The following is a 15136-nucleotide window of genomic DNA, read 5'->3' as shown; positions in this document are numbered from 1 at the left end:
GGGTTTGGGGGCTGGGAAGGAAAGGGAAAAGATTAGGGTTTGGGGATGATGAAAGGGCTTTCTACGGGTAAGGATGGCAAAGGGTGGCAGTGACGGAAAGTCAGGCAACCTGTCCTGTCCGTCTTTTTGTATCGTGAATTGGAAAGACTGCAAGGGGGAGGGGAGTTGCTTGCGCCCTAAAGGAGGAGTTATTCAGATTCATTGCAGTGGGCGGCGGCTGCAAAACGCACCATTCTTCTTGTTTTGGCTCTGCAAAGCAGCCTTTTCAAGGGTTGGCTTGGGTGACAAAATGTCTTGTGTAGGCGTGGGTTTGTCTCCCTCTCGCTCTCTCTCCCTAAGATGTGTCCGGCATAGGCCAGGGTGCCACTCGAGGCCCAAACCAATTCTGGTTATCGCTTCTCGGCCTTTTGGCTAAGATCAAGTGTAGTATCTGTTCTTATCAGTTTAATATCTGATACGTCCCCTATCTGGGGACCATATATTAAATGGATTTTTAGAACAGGGAGATGGAAAAAGAGCTTGCTCTGTCCACTCCACGCATTGACCTGGTATTGCAGTACCTCCAGGAACGGTGCACCCCTTCTTAACCCAGTTTCCAAAAGCAGAACTCAATTCACCTGATTCATATTAGCCCGATTTAATGAATTGGAAGAAAGCATACGTCTTCATATGCACCTCAATTTGGCCCATTCACTTTTCACACTTCCTCCTTTTGTTTTTTATCTTTCACACTTTTGACTTTCTTTATTCATCCAAATAGCAAACTCATCACCACTCAACCTGACCAACTCGGCTATGTCCCCGTGCTGCAGTTCTCTGTCTTATCTAGATCATTTGCAATTGAATGGAATAGATCCCTTTTGGACAAAGTGGATTCACCTGCTGCTGCAGTGACCACAGGTGTGATAACATCTAGAATTGGCATCTGGTGCGATCTCTCCGCTTCCACTCCAAAGAAAGTTACCTGTTTATTCCTATCATGCATTGGTTTTTGGGGTTTTCTTTGAGTAATGATGATCTCTTTAGTAGTCTGTTGGCGCCCTCTCCTGGAGGAATAGTTTGCTTGCTCTTGGACATTCTAAAAGAGAGGTCATGATAGACATTGAGCTTCTGAGCTCAATTGGGGACAGTCATGGGTGATGAATGTTTGCAACCTACTGCGAAGCCTCATACCGCAATATAAGGAACGTCAAATACTAAGAAAGGGCGGCCTATGAAAGAATTACTACTTTCAATAAGTACACTTAAACGGCTAATTGGGAATAGAAAAACTGTAAAAAGCCCTCTGAGAAAGCCCCCCTCTAACCTTTGATAGTAAGCTTTTCTGTAGTCTGCCTGTTGATGTATTTTCCGTTTGAACTGTGCACAACATGAAGAGACGGAACACTGGCGGCTTGTCACAATGCCCCCCGATGACATCACAATAGCGCTGCTGCCTAGAAAACAAGCTGCGCAGAAGAAGTTGTTCTTTGGGTGGGAGGGTGGGCTAGTGGAAGGAGGGGGCAATCTCTTTTTTTCCCGGGTGGTAGGGGGATGACAGGAGAAGGGAAGCGGGTGGTGAGAAAGGTACAGAGGGCAGGGTTTGGGGGCTGGGAAGGAAAGGGAAAAGATTAGGGTTTGGGGATGATGAAAGGGCTTTCTACGGGTAAGGATGGCAAAGGGTGGCAGTGACGGAAAGTCAGGCAACCTGTCCTGTCCGTCTTTTTGTATCGTGAATTGGAAAGACTGCAAGGGGGAGGGGAGTTGCTTGCGCCCTAAAGGAGGAGTTATTCAGATTCATTGCAGTGGGCGGCGGCTGCAAAACGCACCATTCTTCTTGTTTTGGCTCTGCAAAGCAGCCTTTTCAAGGGTTGGCTTGGGTGACAAAATGTCTTGTGTAGGCGTGGGTTTGTCTCCCTCTCGCTCTCTCTCCCTAAGATGTGTCCGGCATAGGCCAGGGTGCCACTCGAGGCCCAAACCAATTCTGGTTATCGCTTCTCGGCCTTTTGGCTAAGATCAAGTGTAGTATCTGTTCTTATCAGTTTAATATCTGATACGTCCCCTATCTGGGGACCATATATTAAATGGATTTTTAGAACAGGGAGATGGAAAAAGAGCTTGCTCTGTCCACTCCACGCATTGACCTGGTATTGCAGTACCTCCAGGAACGGTGCACCCCTTCTTAACCCAGTTTCCAAAAGCAGAACTCAATTCACCTGATTCATATTAGCCCGATTTAATGAATTGGAAGAAAGCATACGTCTTCATATGCACCTCAATTTGGCCCATTCACTTTTCACACTTCCTCCTTTTGTTTTTTATCTTTCACACTTTTGACTTTCTTTATTCATCCAAATAGCAAACTCATCACCACTCAACCTGACCAACTCGGCTATGTCCCCGTGCTGCAGTTCTCTGTCTTATCTAGATCATTTGCAATTGAATGGAATAGATCCCTTTTGGACAAAGTGGATTCACCTGCTGCTGCAGTGACCACAGGTGTGATAACATCTAGAATTGGCATCTGGTGCGATCTCTCCGCTTCCACTCCAAAGAAAGTTACCTGTTTATTCCTATCATGCATTGGTTTTTGGGGTTTTCTTTGAGTAATGATGATCTCTTTAGTAGTCTGTTGGCGCCCTCTCCTGGAGGAATAGTTTGCTTGCTCTTGGACATTCTAAAAGAGAGGTCATGATAGACATTGAGCTTCTGAGCTCAATTGGGGACAGTCATGGGTGATGAATGTTTGCAACCTACTGCGAAGCCTCATACCGCAATATAAGGAACGTCAAATACTAAGAAAGGGCGGCCTATGAAAGAATTACTACTTTCAATAAGTACACTTAAACGGCTAATTGGGAATAGAAAAACTGTAAAAAGCCCTCTGAGAAAGCCCCCCTCTAACCTTTGATAGTAAGCTTTTCTGTAGTCTGCCTGTTGATGTATTTTCCGTTTGAACTGTGCACAACATGAAGAGACGGAACACTGGCGGCTTGTCACAATGCCCCCCGATGACATCACAATAGCGCTGCTGCCTAGAAAACAAGCTGCGCAGAAGAAGTTGTTCTTTGGGTGGGAGGGTGGGCTAGTGGAAGGAGGGGGCAATCTCTTTTTTTCCCGGGTGGTAGGGGGATGACAGGAGAAGGGAAGCGGGTGGTGAGAAAGGTACAGAGGGCAGGGTTTGGGGGCTGGGAAGGAAAGGGAAAAGATTAGGGTTTGGGGATGATGAAAGGGCTTTCTACGGGTAAGGATGGCAAAGGGTGGCAGTGACGGAAAGTCAGGCAACCTGTCCTGTCCGTCTTTTTGTATCGTGAATTGGAAAGACTGCAAGGGGGAGGGGAGTTGCTTGCGCCCTAAAGGAGGAGTTATTCAGATTCATTGCAGTGGGCGGCGGCTGCAAAACGCACCATTCTTCTTGTTTTGGCTCTGCAAAGCAGCCTTTTCAAGGGTTGGCTTGGGTGACAAAATGTCTTGTGTAGGCGTGGGTTTGTCTCCCTCTCGCTCTCTCTCCCTAAGATGTGTCCGGCATAGGCCAGGGTGCCACTCGAGGCCCAAACCAATTCTGGTTATCGCTTCTCGGCCTTTTGGCTAAGATCAAGTGTAGTATCTGTTCTTATCAGTTTAATATCTGATACGTCCCCTATCTGGGGACCATATATTAAATGGATTTTTAGAACAGGGAGATGGAAAAAGAGCTTGCTCTGTCCACTCCACGCATTGACCTGGTATTGCAGTACCTCCAGGAACGGTGCACCCCTTCTTAACCCAGTTTCCAAAAGCAGAACTCAATTCACCTGATTCATATTAGCCCGATTTAATGAATTGGAAGAAAGCATACGTCTTCATATGCACCTCAATTTGGCCCATTCACTTTTCACACTTCCTCCTTTTGTTTTTTATCTTTCACACTTTTGACTTTCTTTATTCATCCAAATAGCAAACTCATCACCACTCAACCTGACCAACTCGGCTATGTCCCCGTGCTGCAGTTCTCTGTCTTATCTAGATCATTTGCAATTGAATGGAATAGATCCCTTTTGGACAAAGTGGATTCACCTGCTGCTGCAGTGACCACAGGTGTGATAACATCTGGAATTGGCATCTGGTGCGATCTCTCCGCTTCCACTCCAAAGAAAGTTACCTGTTTATTCCTATCATGCATTGGTTTTTGGGGTTTTCTTTGAGTAATGATGATCTCTTTAGTAGTCTGTTGGCGCCCTCTCCTGGAGGAATAGTTTGCTTGCTCTTGGACATTCTAAAAGAGAGGTCATGATAGACATTGAGCTTCTGAGCTCAATTGGGGACAGTCATGGGTGATGAATGTTTGCAACCTACTGCGAAGCCTCATACCGCAATATAAGGAACGTCAAATACTAAGAAAGGGCGGCCTATGAAAGAATTACTACTTTCAATAAGTACACTTAAACGGCTAATTGGGAATAGAAAAACTGTAAAAAGCCCTCTGAGAAAGCCCCCCTCTAACCTTTGATAGTAAGCTTTTCTGTAGTCTGCCTGTTGATGTATTTTCCGTTTGAACTGTGCACAACATGAAGAGACGGAACACTGGCGGCTTGTCACAATGCCCCCCGATGACATCACAATAGCGCTGCTGCCTAGAAAACAAGCTGCGCAGAAGAAGTTGTTCTTTGGGTGGGAGGGTGGGCTAGTGGAAGGAGGGGGCAATCTCTTTTTTTCCCGGGTGGTAGGGGGATGACAGGAGAAGGGAAGCGGGTGGTGAGAAAGGTACAGAGGGCAGGGTTTGGGGGCTGGGAAGGAAAGGGAAAAGATTAGGGTTTGGGGATGATGAAAGGGCTTTCTACGGGTAAGGATGGCAAAGGGTGGCAGTGACGGAAAGTCAGGCAACCTGTCCTGTCCGTCTTTTTGTATCGTGAATTGGAAAGACTGCAAGGGGGAGGGGAGTTGCTTGCGCCCTAAAGGAGGAGTTATTCAGATTCATTGCAGTGGGCGGCGGCTGCAAAACGCACCATTCTTCTTGTTTTGGCTCTGCAAAGCAGCCTTTTCAAGGGTTGGCTTGGGTGACAAAATGTCTTGTGTAGGCGTGGGTTTGTCTCCCTCTCGCTCTCTCTCCCTAAGATGTGTCCGGCATAGGCCAGGGTGCCACTCGAGGCCCAAACCAATTCTGGTTATCGCTTCTCGGCCTTTTGGCTAAGATCAAGTGTAGTATCTGTTCTTATCAGTTTAATATCTGATACGTCCCCTATCTGGGGACCATATATTAAATGGATTTTTAGAACAGGGAGATGGAAAAAGAGCTTGCTCTGTCCACTCCACGCATTGACCTGGTATTGCAGTACCTCCAGGAACGGTGCACCCCTTCTTAACCCAGTTTCCAAAAGCAGAACTCAATTCACCTGATTCATATTAGCCCGATTTAATGAATTGGAAGAAAGCATACGTCTTCATATGCACCTCAATTTGGCCCATTCACTTTTCACACTTCCTCCTTTTGTTTTTTATCTTTCACACTTTTGACTTTCTTTATTCATCCAAATAGCAAACTCATCACCACTCAACCTGACCAACTCGGCTATGTCCCCGTGCTGCAGTTCTCTGTCTTATCTAGATCATTTGCAATTGAATGGAATAGATCCCTTTTGGACAAAGTGGATTCACCTGCTGCTGCAGTGACCACAGGTGTGATAACATCTAGAATTGGCATCTGGTGCGATCTCTCCGCTTCCACTCCAAAGAAAGTTACCTGTTTATTCCTATCATGCATTGGTTTTTGGGGTTTTCTTTGAGTAATGATGATCTCTTTAGTAGTCTGTTGGCGCCCTCTCCTGGAGGAATAGTTTGCTTGCTCTTGGACATTCTAAAAGAGAGGTCATGATAGACATTGAGCTTCTGAGCTCAATTGGGGACAGTCATGGGTGATGAATGTTTGCAACCTACTGCGAAGCCTCATACCGCAATATAAGGAACGTCAAATACTAAGAAAGGGCGGCCTATGAAAGAATTACTACTTTCAATAAGTACACTTAAACGGCTAATTGGGAATAGAAAAACTGTAAAAAGCCCTCTGAGAAAGCCCCCCTCTAACCTTTGATAGTAAGCTTTTCTGTAGTCTGCCTGTTGATGTATTTTCCGTTTGAACTGTGCACAACATGAAGAGACGGAACACTGGCGGCTTGTCACAATGCCCCCCGATGACATCACAATAGCGCTGCTGCCTAGAAAACAAGCTGCGCAGAAGAAGTTGTTCTTTGGGTGGGAGGGTGGGCTAGTGGAAGGAGGGGGCAATCTCTTTTTTTCCCGGGTGGTAGGGGGATGACAGGAGAAGGGAAGCGGGTGGTGAGAAAGGTACAGAGGGCAGGGTTTGGGGGCTGGGAAGGAAAGGGAAAAGATTAGGGTTTGGGGATGATGAAAGGGCTTTCTACGGGTAAGGATGGCAAAGGGTGGCAGTGACGGAAAGTCAGGCAACCTGTCCTGTCCGTCTTTTTGTATCGTGAATTGGAAAGACTGCAAGGGGGAGGGGAGTTGCTTGCGCCCTAAAGGAGGAGTTATTCAGATTCATTGCAGTGGGCGGCGGCTGCAAAACGCACCATTCTTCTTGTTTTGGCTCTGCAAAGCAGCCTTTTCAAGGGTTGGCTTGGGTGACAAAATGTCTTGTGTAGGCGTGGGTTTGTCTCCCTCTCGCTCTCTCTCCCTAAGATGTGTCCGGCATAGGCCAGGGTGCCACTCGAGGCCCAAACCAATTCTGGTTATCGCTTCTCGGCCTTTTGGCTAAGATCAAGTGTAGTATCTGTTCTTATCAGTTTAATATCTGATACGTCCCCTATCTGGGGACCATATATTAAATGGATTTTTAGAACAGGGAGATGGAAAAAGAGCTTGCTCTGTCCACTCCACGCATTGACCTGGTATTGCAGTACCTCCAGGAACGGTGCACCCCTTCTTAACCCAGTTTCCAAAAGCAGAACTCAATTCACCTGATTCATATTAGCCCGATTTAATGAATTGGAAGAAAGCATACGTCTTCATATGCACCTCAATTTGGCCCATTCACTTTTCACACTTCCTCCTTTTGTTTTTTATCTTTCACACTTTTGACTTTCTTTATTCATCCAAATAGCAAACTCATCACCACTCAACCTGACCAACTCGGCTATGTCCCCGTGCTGCAGTTCTCTGTCTTATCTAGATCATTTGCAATTGAATGGAATAGATCCCTTTTGGACAAAGTGGATTCACCTGCTGCTGCAGTGACCACAGGTGTGATAACATCTAGAATTGGCATCTGGTGCGATCTCTCCGCTTCCACTCCAAAGAAAGTTACCTGTTTATTCCTATCATGCATTGGTTTTTGGGGTTTTCTTTGAGTAATGATGATCTCTTTAGTAGTCTGTTGGCGCCCTCTCCTGGAGGAATAGTTTGCTTGCTCTTGGACATTCTAAAAGAGAGGTCATGATAGACATTGAGCTTCTGAGCTCAATTGGGGACAGTCATGGGTGATGAATGTTTGCAACCTACTGCGAAGCCTCATACCGCAATATAAGGAACGTCAAATACTAAGAAAGGGCGGCCTATGAAAGAATTACTACTTTCAATAAGTACACTTAAACGGCTAATTGGGAATAGAAAAACTGTAAAAAGCCCTCTGAGAAAGCCCCCCTCTAACCTTTGATAGTAAGCTTTTCTGTAGTCTGCCTGTTGATGTATTTTCCGTTTGAACTGTGCACAACATGAAGAGACGGAACACTGGCGGCTTGTCACAATGCCCCCCGATGACATCACAATAGCGCTGCTGCCTAGAAAACAAGCTGCGCAGAAGAAGTTGTTCTTTGGGTGGGAGGGTGGGCTAGTGGAAGGAGGGGGCAATCTCTTTTTTTCCCGGGTGGTAGGGGGATGACAGGAGAAGGGAAGCGGGTGGTGAGAAAGGTACAGAGGGCAGGGTTTGGGGGCTGGGAAGGAAAGGGAAAAGATTAGGGTTTGGGGATGATGAAAGGGCTTTCTACGGGTAAGGATGGCAAAGGGTGGCAGTGACGGAAAGTCAGGCAACCTGTCCTGTCCGTCTTTTTGTATCGTGAATTGGAAAGACTGCAAGGGGGAGGGGAGTTGCTTGCGCCCTAAAGGAGGAGTTATTCAGATTCATTGCAGTGGGCGGCGGCTGCAAAACGCACCATTCTTCTTGTTTTGGCTCTGCAAAGCAGCCTTTTCAAGGGTTGGCTTGGGTGACAAAATGTCTTGTGTAGGCGTGGGTTTGTCTCCCTCTCGCTCTCTCTCCCTAAGATGTGTCCGGCATAGGCCAGGGTGCCACTCGAGGCCCAAACCAATTCTGGTTATCGCTTCTCGGCCTTTTGGCTAAGATCAAGTGTAGTATCTGTTCTTATCAGTTTAATATCTGATACGTCCCCTATCTGGGGACCATATATTAAATGGATTTTTAGAACAGGGAGATGGAAAAAGAGCTTGCTCTGTCCACTCCACGCATTGACCTGGTATTGCAGTACCTCCAGGAACGGTGCACCCCTTCTTAACCCAGTTTCCAAAAGCAGAACTCAATTCACCTGATTCATATTAGCCCGATTTAATGAATTGGAAGAAAGCATACGTCTTCATATGCACCTCAATTTGGCCCTTTCACTTTTCACACTTCCTCCTTTTGTTTTTTATCTTTCACACTTTTGACTTTCTTTATTCATCCAAATAGCAAACTCATCACCACTCAACCTGACCAACTCGGCTATGTCCCCGTGCTGCAGTTCTCTGTCTTATCTAGATCATTTGCAATTGAATGGAATAGATCCCTTTTGGACAAAGTGGATTCACCTGCTGCTGCAGTGACCACAGGTGTGATAACATCTAGAATTGGCATCTGGTGCGATCTCTCCGCTTCCACTCCAAAGAAAGTTACCTGTTTATTCCTATCATGCATTGGTTTTTGGGGTTTTCTTTGAGTAATGATGATCTCTTTAGTAGTCTGTTGGCGCCCTCTCCTGGAGGAATAGTTTGCTTGCTCTTGGACATTCTAAAAGAGAGGTCATGATAGACATTGAGCTTCTGAGCTCAATTGGGGACAGTCATGGGTGATGAATGTTTGCAACCTACTGCGAAGCCTCATACCGCAATATAAGGAACGTCAAATACTAAGAAAGGGCGGCCTATGAAAGAATTACTACTTTCAATAAGTACACTTAAACGGCTAATTGGGAATAGAAAAACTGTAAAAAGCCCTCTGAGAAAGCCCCCCTCTAACCTTTGATAGTAAGCTTTTCTGTAGTCTGCCTGTTGATGTATTTTCCGTTTGAACTGTGCACAACATGAAGAGACGGAACACTGGCGGCTTGTCACAATGCCCCCCGATGACATCACAATAGCGCTGCTGCCTAGAAAACAAGCTGCGCAGAAGAAGTTGTTCTTTGGGTGGGAGGGTGGGCTAGTGGAAGGAGGGGGCAATCTCTTTTTTTCCCGGGTGGTAGGGGGATGACAGGAGAAGGGAAGCGGGTGGTGAGAAAGGTACAGAGGGCAGGGTTTGGGGGCTGGGAAGGAAAGGGAAAAGATTAGGGTTTGGGGATGATGAAAGGGCTTTCTACGGGTAAGGATGGCAAAGGGTGGCAGTGACGGAAAGTCAGGCAACCTGTCCTGTCCGTCTTTTTGTATCGTGAATTGGAAAGACTGCAAGGGGGAGGGGAGTTGCTTGCGCCCTAAAGGAGGAGTTATTCAGATTCATTGCAGTGGGCGGCGGCTGCAAAACGCACCATTCTTCTTGTTTTGGCTCTGCAAAGCAGCCTTTTCAAGGGTTGGCTTGGGTGACAAAATGTCTTGTGTAGGCGTGGGTTTGTCTCCCTCTCGCTCTCTCTCCCTAAGATGTGTCCGGCATAGGCCAGGGTGCCACTCGAGGCCCAAACCAATTCTGGTTATCGCTTCTCGGCCTTTTGGCTAAGATCAAGTGTAGTATCTGTTCTTATCAGTTTAATATCTGATACGTCCCCTATCTGGGGACCATATATTAAATGGATTTTTAGAACAGGGAGATGGAAAAAGAGCTTGCTCTGTCCACTCCACGCATTGACCTGGTATTGCAGTACCTCCAGGAACGGTGCACCCCTTCTTAACCCAGTTTCCAAAAGCAGAACTCAATTCACCTGATTCATATTAGCCCGATTTAATGAATTGGAAGAAAGCATACGTCTTCATATGCACCTCAATTTGGCCCATTCACTTTTCACACTTCCTCCTTTTGTTTTTTATCTTTCACACTTTTGACTTTCTTTATTCATCCAAATAGCAAACTCATCACCACTCAACCTGACCAACTCGGCTATGTCCCCGTGCTGCAGTTCTCTGTCTTATCTAGATCATTTGCAATTGAATGGAATAGATCCCTTTTGGACAAAGTGGATTCACCTGCTGCTGCAGTGACCACAGGTGTGATAACATCTAGAATTGGCATCTGGTGCGATCTCTCCGCTTCCACTCCAAAGAAAGTTACCTGTTTATTCCTATCATGCATTGGTTTTTGGGGTTTTCTTTGAGTAATGATGATCTCTTTAGTAGTCTGTTGGCGCCCTCTCCTGGAGGAATAGTTTGCTTGCTCTTGGACATTCTAAAAGAGAGGTCATGATAGACATTGAGCTTCTGAGCTCAATTGGGGACAGTCATGGGTGATGAATGTTTGCAACCTACTGCGAAGCCTCATACCGCAATATAAGGAACGTCAAATACTAAGAAAGGGCGGCCTATGAAAGAATTACTACTTTCAATAAGTACACTTAAACGGCTAATTGGGAATAGAAAAACTGTAAAAAGCCCTCTGAGAAAGCCCCCCTCTAACCTTTGATAGTAAGCTTTTCTGTAGTCTGCCTGTTGATGTATTTTCCGTTTGAACTGTGCACAACATGAAGAGACGGAACACTGGCGGCTTGTCACAATGCCCCCCGATGACATCACAATAGCGCTGCTGCCTAGAAAACAAGCTGCGCAGAAGAAGTTGTTCTTTGGGTGGGAGGGTGGGCTAGTGGAAGGAGGGGGCAATCTCTTTTTTTCCCGGGTGGTAGGGGGATGACAGGAGAAGGGAAGCGGGTGGTGAGAAAGGTACAGAGGGCAGGGTTTGGGGGCTGGGAAGGAAAGGGAAAAGATTAGGGTTTGGGGATGATGAAAGGGCTTTCTACGGGTAAGGATGGCAAAGGGTGGCAGTGACGGAAAGTCAGGCAACCTGTCCTGTCCGTCTTTTTGTATCGTGAATTGGAAAGACTGCAAGGGGGAGGGGAGTTGCTTGCGCCCTAAAGGAGGAGTTATTCAGATTCATTGCAGTGGGCGGCGGCTGCAAAACGCACCATTCTTCTTGTTTTGGCTCTGCAAAGCAGCCTTTTCAAGGGTTGGCTTGGGTGACAAAATGTCTTGTGTAGGCGTGGGTTTGTCTCCCTCTCGCTCTCTCTCCCTAAGATGTGTCCGGCATAGGCCAGGGTGCCACTCGAGGCCCAAACCAATTCTGGTTATCGCTTCTCGGCCTTTTGGCTAAGATCAAGTGTAGTATCTGTTCTTATCAGTTTAATATCTGATACGTCCCCTATCTGGGGACCATATATTAAATGGATTTTTAGAACAGGGAGATGGAAAAAGAGCTTGCTCTGTCCACTCCACGCATTGACCTGGTATTGCAGTACCTCCAGGAACGGTGCACCCCTTCTTAACCCAGTTTCCAAAAGCAGAACTCAATTCACCTGATTCATATTAGCCCGATTTAATGAATTGGAAGAAAGCATACGTCTTCATATGCACCTCAATTTGGCCCATTCACTTTTCACACTTCCTCCTTTTGTTTTTTATCTTTCACACTTTTGACTTTCTTTATTCATCCAAATAGCAAACTCATCACCACTCAACCTGACCAACTCGGCTATGTCCCCGTGCTGCAGTTCTCTGTCTTATCTAGATCATTTGCAATTGAATGGAATAGATCCCTTTTGGACAAAGTGGATTCACCTGCTGCTGCAGTGACCACAGGTGTGATAACATCTAGAATTGGCATCTGGTGCGATCTCTCCGCTTCCACTCCAAAGAAAGTTACCTGTTTATTCCTATCATGCATTGGTTTTTGGGGTTTTCTTTGAGTAATGATGATCTCTTTAGTAGTCTGTTGGCGCCCTCTCCTGGAGGAATAGTTTGCTTGCTCTTGGACATTCTAAAAGAGAGGTCATGATAGACATTGAGCTTCTGAGCTCAATTGGGGACAGTCATGGGTGATGAATGTTTGCAACCTACTGCGAAGCCTCATACCGCAATATAAGGAACGTCAAATACTAAGAAAGGGCGGCCTATGAAAGAATTACTACTTTCAATAAGTACACTTAAACGGCTAATTGGGAATAGAAAAACTGTAAAAAGCCCTCTGAGAAAGCCCCCCTCTAACCTTTGATAGTAAGCTTTTCTGTAGTCTGCCTGTTGATGTATTTTCCGTTTGAACTGTGCACAACATGAAGAGACGGAACACTGGCGGCTTGTCACAATGCCCCCCGATGACATCACAATAGCGCTGCTGCCTAGAAAACAAGCTGCGCAGAAGAAGTTGTTCTTTGGGTGGGAGGGTGGGCTAGTGGAAGGAGGGGGCAATCTCTTTTTTTCCCGGGTGGTAGGGGGATGACAGGAGAAGGGAAGCGGGTGGTGAGAAAGGTACAGAGGGCAGGGTTTGGGGGCTGGGAAGGAAAGGGAAAAGATTAGGGTTTGGGGATGATGAAAGGGCTTTCTACGGGTAAGGATGGCAAAGGGTGGCAGTGACGGAAAGTCAGGCAACCTGTCCTGTCCGTCTTTTTGTATCGTGAATTGGAAAGACTGCAAGGGGGAGGGGAGTTGCTTGCGCCCTAAAGGAGGAGTTATTCAGATTCATTGCAGTGGGCGGCGGCTGCAAAACGCACCATTCTTCTTGTTTTGGCTCTGCAAAGCAGCCTTTTCAAGGGTTGGCTTGGGTGACAAAATGTCTTGTGTAGGCGTGGGTTTGTCTCCCTCTCGCTCTCTCTCCCTAAGATGTGTCCGGCATAGGCCAGGGTGCCACTCGAGGCCCAAACCAATTCTGGTTATCGCTTCTCGGCCTTTTGGCTAAGATCAAGTGTAGTATCTGTTCTTATCAGTTTAATATCTGATACGTCCCCTATCTGGGGACCATATATTAAATGGATTTTTAGAACAGGGAGATGGAAAAAGAGCTTGCTCTGTCCACTCCACGCATTGACCTGGTATTGCAGTACCTCCAGGAACGGTGCACCCCTTCTTAACCCAGTTTCCAAAAGCAGAACTCAATTCACCTGATTCATATTAGCCCGATTTAATGAATTGGAAGAAAGCATACGTCTTCATATGCACCTCAATTTGGCCCATTCACTTTTCACACTTCCTCCTTTTGTTTTTTATCTTTCACACTTTTGACTTTCTTTATTCATCCAAATAGCAAACTCATCACCACTCAACCTGACCAACTCGGCTATGTCCCCGTGCTGCAGTTCTCTGTCTTATCTAGATCATTTGCAATTGAATGGAATAGATCCCTTTTGGACAAAGTGGATTCACCTGCTGCTGCAGTGACCACAGGTGTGATAACATCTAGAATTGGCATCTGGTGCGATCTCTCCGCTTCCACTCCAAAGAAAGTTACCTGTTTATTCCTATCATGCATTGGTTTTTGGGGTTTTCTTTGAGTAATGATGATCTCTTTAGTAGTCTGTTGGCGCCCTCTCCTGGAGGAATAGTTTGCTTGCTCTTGGACATTCTAAAAGAGAGGTCATGATAGACATTGAGCTTCTGAGCTCAATTGGGGACAGTCATGGGTGATGAATGTTTGCAACCTACTGCGAAGCCTCATACCGCAATATAAGGAACGTCAAATACTAAGAAAGGGCGGCCTATGAAAGAATTACTACTTTCAATAAGTACACTTAAACGGCTAATTGGGAATAGAAAAACTGTAAAAAGCCCTCTGAGAAAGCCCCCCTCTAACCTTTGATAGTAAGCTTTTCTGTAGTCTGCCTGTTGATGTATTTTCCGTTTGAACTGTGCACAACATGAAGAGACGGAACACTGGCGGCTTGTCACAATGCCCCCCGATGACATCACAATAGCGCTGCTGCCTAGAAAACAAGCTGCGCAGAAGAAGTTGTTCTTTGGGTGGGAGGGTGGGCTAGTGGAAGGAGGGGGCAATCTCTTTTTTTCCCGGGTGGTAGGGGGATGACAGGAGAAGGGAAGCGGGTGGTGAGAAAGGTACAGAGGGCAGGGTTTGGGGGCTGGGAAGGAAAGGGAAAAGATTAGGGTTTGGGGATGATGAAAGGGCTTTCTACGGGTAAGGATGGCAAAGGGTGGCAGTGACGGAAAGTCAGGCAACCTGTCCTGTCCGTCTTTTTGTATCGTGAATTGGAAAGACTGCAAGGGGGAGGGGAGTTGCTTGCGCCCTAAAGGAGGAGTTATTCAGATTCATTGCAGTGGGCGGCGGCTGCAAAACGCACCATTCTTCTTGTTTTGGCTCTGCAAAGCAGCCTTTTCAAGGGTTGGCTTGGGTGACAAAATGTCTTGTGTAGGCGTGGGTTTGTCTCCCTCTCGCTCTCTCTCCCTAAGATGTGTCCGGCATAGGCCAGGGTGCCACTCGAGGCCCAAACCAATTCTGGTTATCGCTTCTCGGCCTTTTGGCTAAGATCAAGTGTAGTATCTGTTCTTATCAGTTTAATATCTGATACGTCCCCTATCTGGGGACCATATATTAAATGGATTTTTAGAACAGGGAGATGGAAAAAGAGCTTGCTCTGTCCACTCCACGCATTGACCTGGTATTGCAGTACCTCCAGGAACGGTGCACCCCTTCTTAACCCAGTTTCCAAAAGCAGAACTCAATTCACCTGATTCATATTAGCCCGATTTAATGAATTGGAAGAAAGCATACGTCTTCATATGCACCTCAATTTGGCCCATTCACTTTTCACACTTCCTCCTTTTGTTTTTTATCTTTCACACTTTTGACTTTCTTTATTCATCCAAATAGCAAACTCATCACCACTCAACCTGACCAACTCGGCTATGTCCCCGTGCTGCAGTTCTCTGTCTTATCTAGATCATTTGCAATTGAATGGAATAGATCCCTTTTGGACAAAGTGGATTCACCTGCTGCTGCAGTGACCACAGGTGTGATAACATCTAGAATTGGCATCTGGTGCGA

The 15136-nt window shown here is 46.3% G+C and overlaps 10 non-coding genes across 10 annotated transcripts; all 10 read left to right on the top strand.

Annotated features, from left to right (window-relative positions):
• Positions 1-391: 391 nt before the first annotated feature.
• Positions 392-582, top strand: LOC142274788 (U2 spliceosomal RNA). The gene has a single exon (XR_012739033.1). It is a non-coding gene; the product is annotated as a U2 spliceosomal RNA (small nuclear RNA).
• A 1387-nt stretch (positions 583-1969) lies between these two features.
• Positions 1970-2160, top strand: LOC142274786 (U2 spliceosomal RNA). Its single transcript, XR_012739031.1, has one exon. It is a non-coding gene; the product is annotated as a U2 spliceosomal RNA (small nuclear RNA).
• A 1387-nt stretch (positions 2161-3547) lies between these two features.
• LOC142274784 (U2 spliceosomal RNA) lies at positions 3548-3738 on the top strand. Its single transcript, XR_012739030.1, has one exon. It is a non-coding gene; the product is annotated as a U2 spliceosomal RNA (small nuclear RNA).
• A 1387-nt stretch (positions 3739-5125) lies between these two features.
• On the top strand, positions 5126-5316 carry LOC142274783 (U2 spliceosomal RNA). The gene has a single exon (XR_012739029.1). It is a non-coding gene; the product is annotated as a U2 spliceosomal RNA (small nuclear RNA).
• Positions 5317-6703: 1387 nt separating this feature from the next.
• On the top strand, positions 6704-6894 carry LOC142274782 (U2 spliceosomal RNA). Its single transcript, XR_012739028.1, has one exon. It is a non-coding gene; the product is annotated as a U2 spliceosomal RNA (small nuclear RNA).
• A 1387-nt stretch (positions 6895-8281) lies between these two features.
• LOC142274781 (U2 spliceosomal RNA) lies at positions 8282-8472 on the top strand. Its single transcript, XR_012739027.1, has one exon. It is a non-coding gene; the product is annotated as a U2 spliceosomal RNA (small nuclear RNA).
• Positions 8473-9859: 1387 nt separating this feature from the next.
• LOC142274780 (U2 spliceosomal RNA) lies at positions 9860-10050 on the top strand. The gene has a single exon (XR_012739026.1). It is a non-coding gene; the product is annotated as a U2 spliceosomal RNA (small nuclear RNA).
• Positions 10051-11437: 1387 nt separating this feature from the next.
• On the top strand, positions 11438-11628 carry LOC142274779 (U2 spliceosomal RNA). Its single transcript, XR_012739025.1, has one exon. It is a non-coding gene; the product is annotated as a U2 spliceosomal RNA (small nuclear RNA).
• A 1387-nt stretch (positions 11629-13015) lies between these two features.
• On the top strand, positions 13016-13206 carry LOC142274778 (U2 spliceosomal RNA). Its single transcript, XR_012739024.1, has one exon. It is a non-coding gene; the product is annotated as a U2 spliceosomal RNA (small nuclear RNA).
• A 1387-nt stretch (positions 13207-14593) lies between these two features.
• On the top strand, positions 14594-14784 carry LOC142274777 (U2 spliceosomal RNA). Its single transcript, XR_012739023.1, has one exon. It is a non-coding gene; the product is annotated as a U2 spliceosomal RNA (small nuclear RNA).
• The last annotated feature ends 352 nt before the right edge of the window (positions 14785-15136 follow it).

This window comes from Anomaloglossus baeobatrachus, unplaced genomic scaffold (genome assembly GCF_048569485.1).
Source record: "Anomaloglossus baeobatrachus isolate aAnoBae1 unplaced genomic scaffold, aAnoBae1.hap1 Scaffold_3792, whole genome shotgun sequence".
Taxonomy (NCBI): domain Eukaryota; kingdom Metazoa; phylum Chordata; class Amphibia; order Anura; family Aromobatidae; genus Anomaloglossus; species Anomaloglossus baeobatrachus.
Note: the sequence above shows the minus strand (reverse complement) of the source record. Positions and strands in the feature narration are given on the sequence as shown.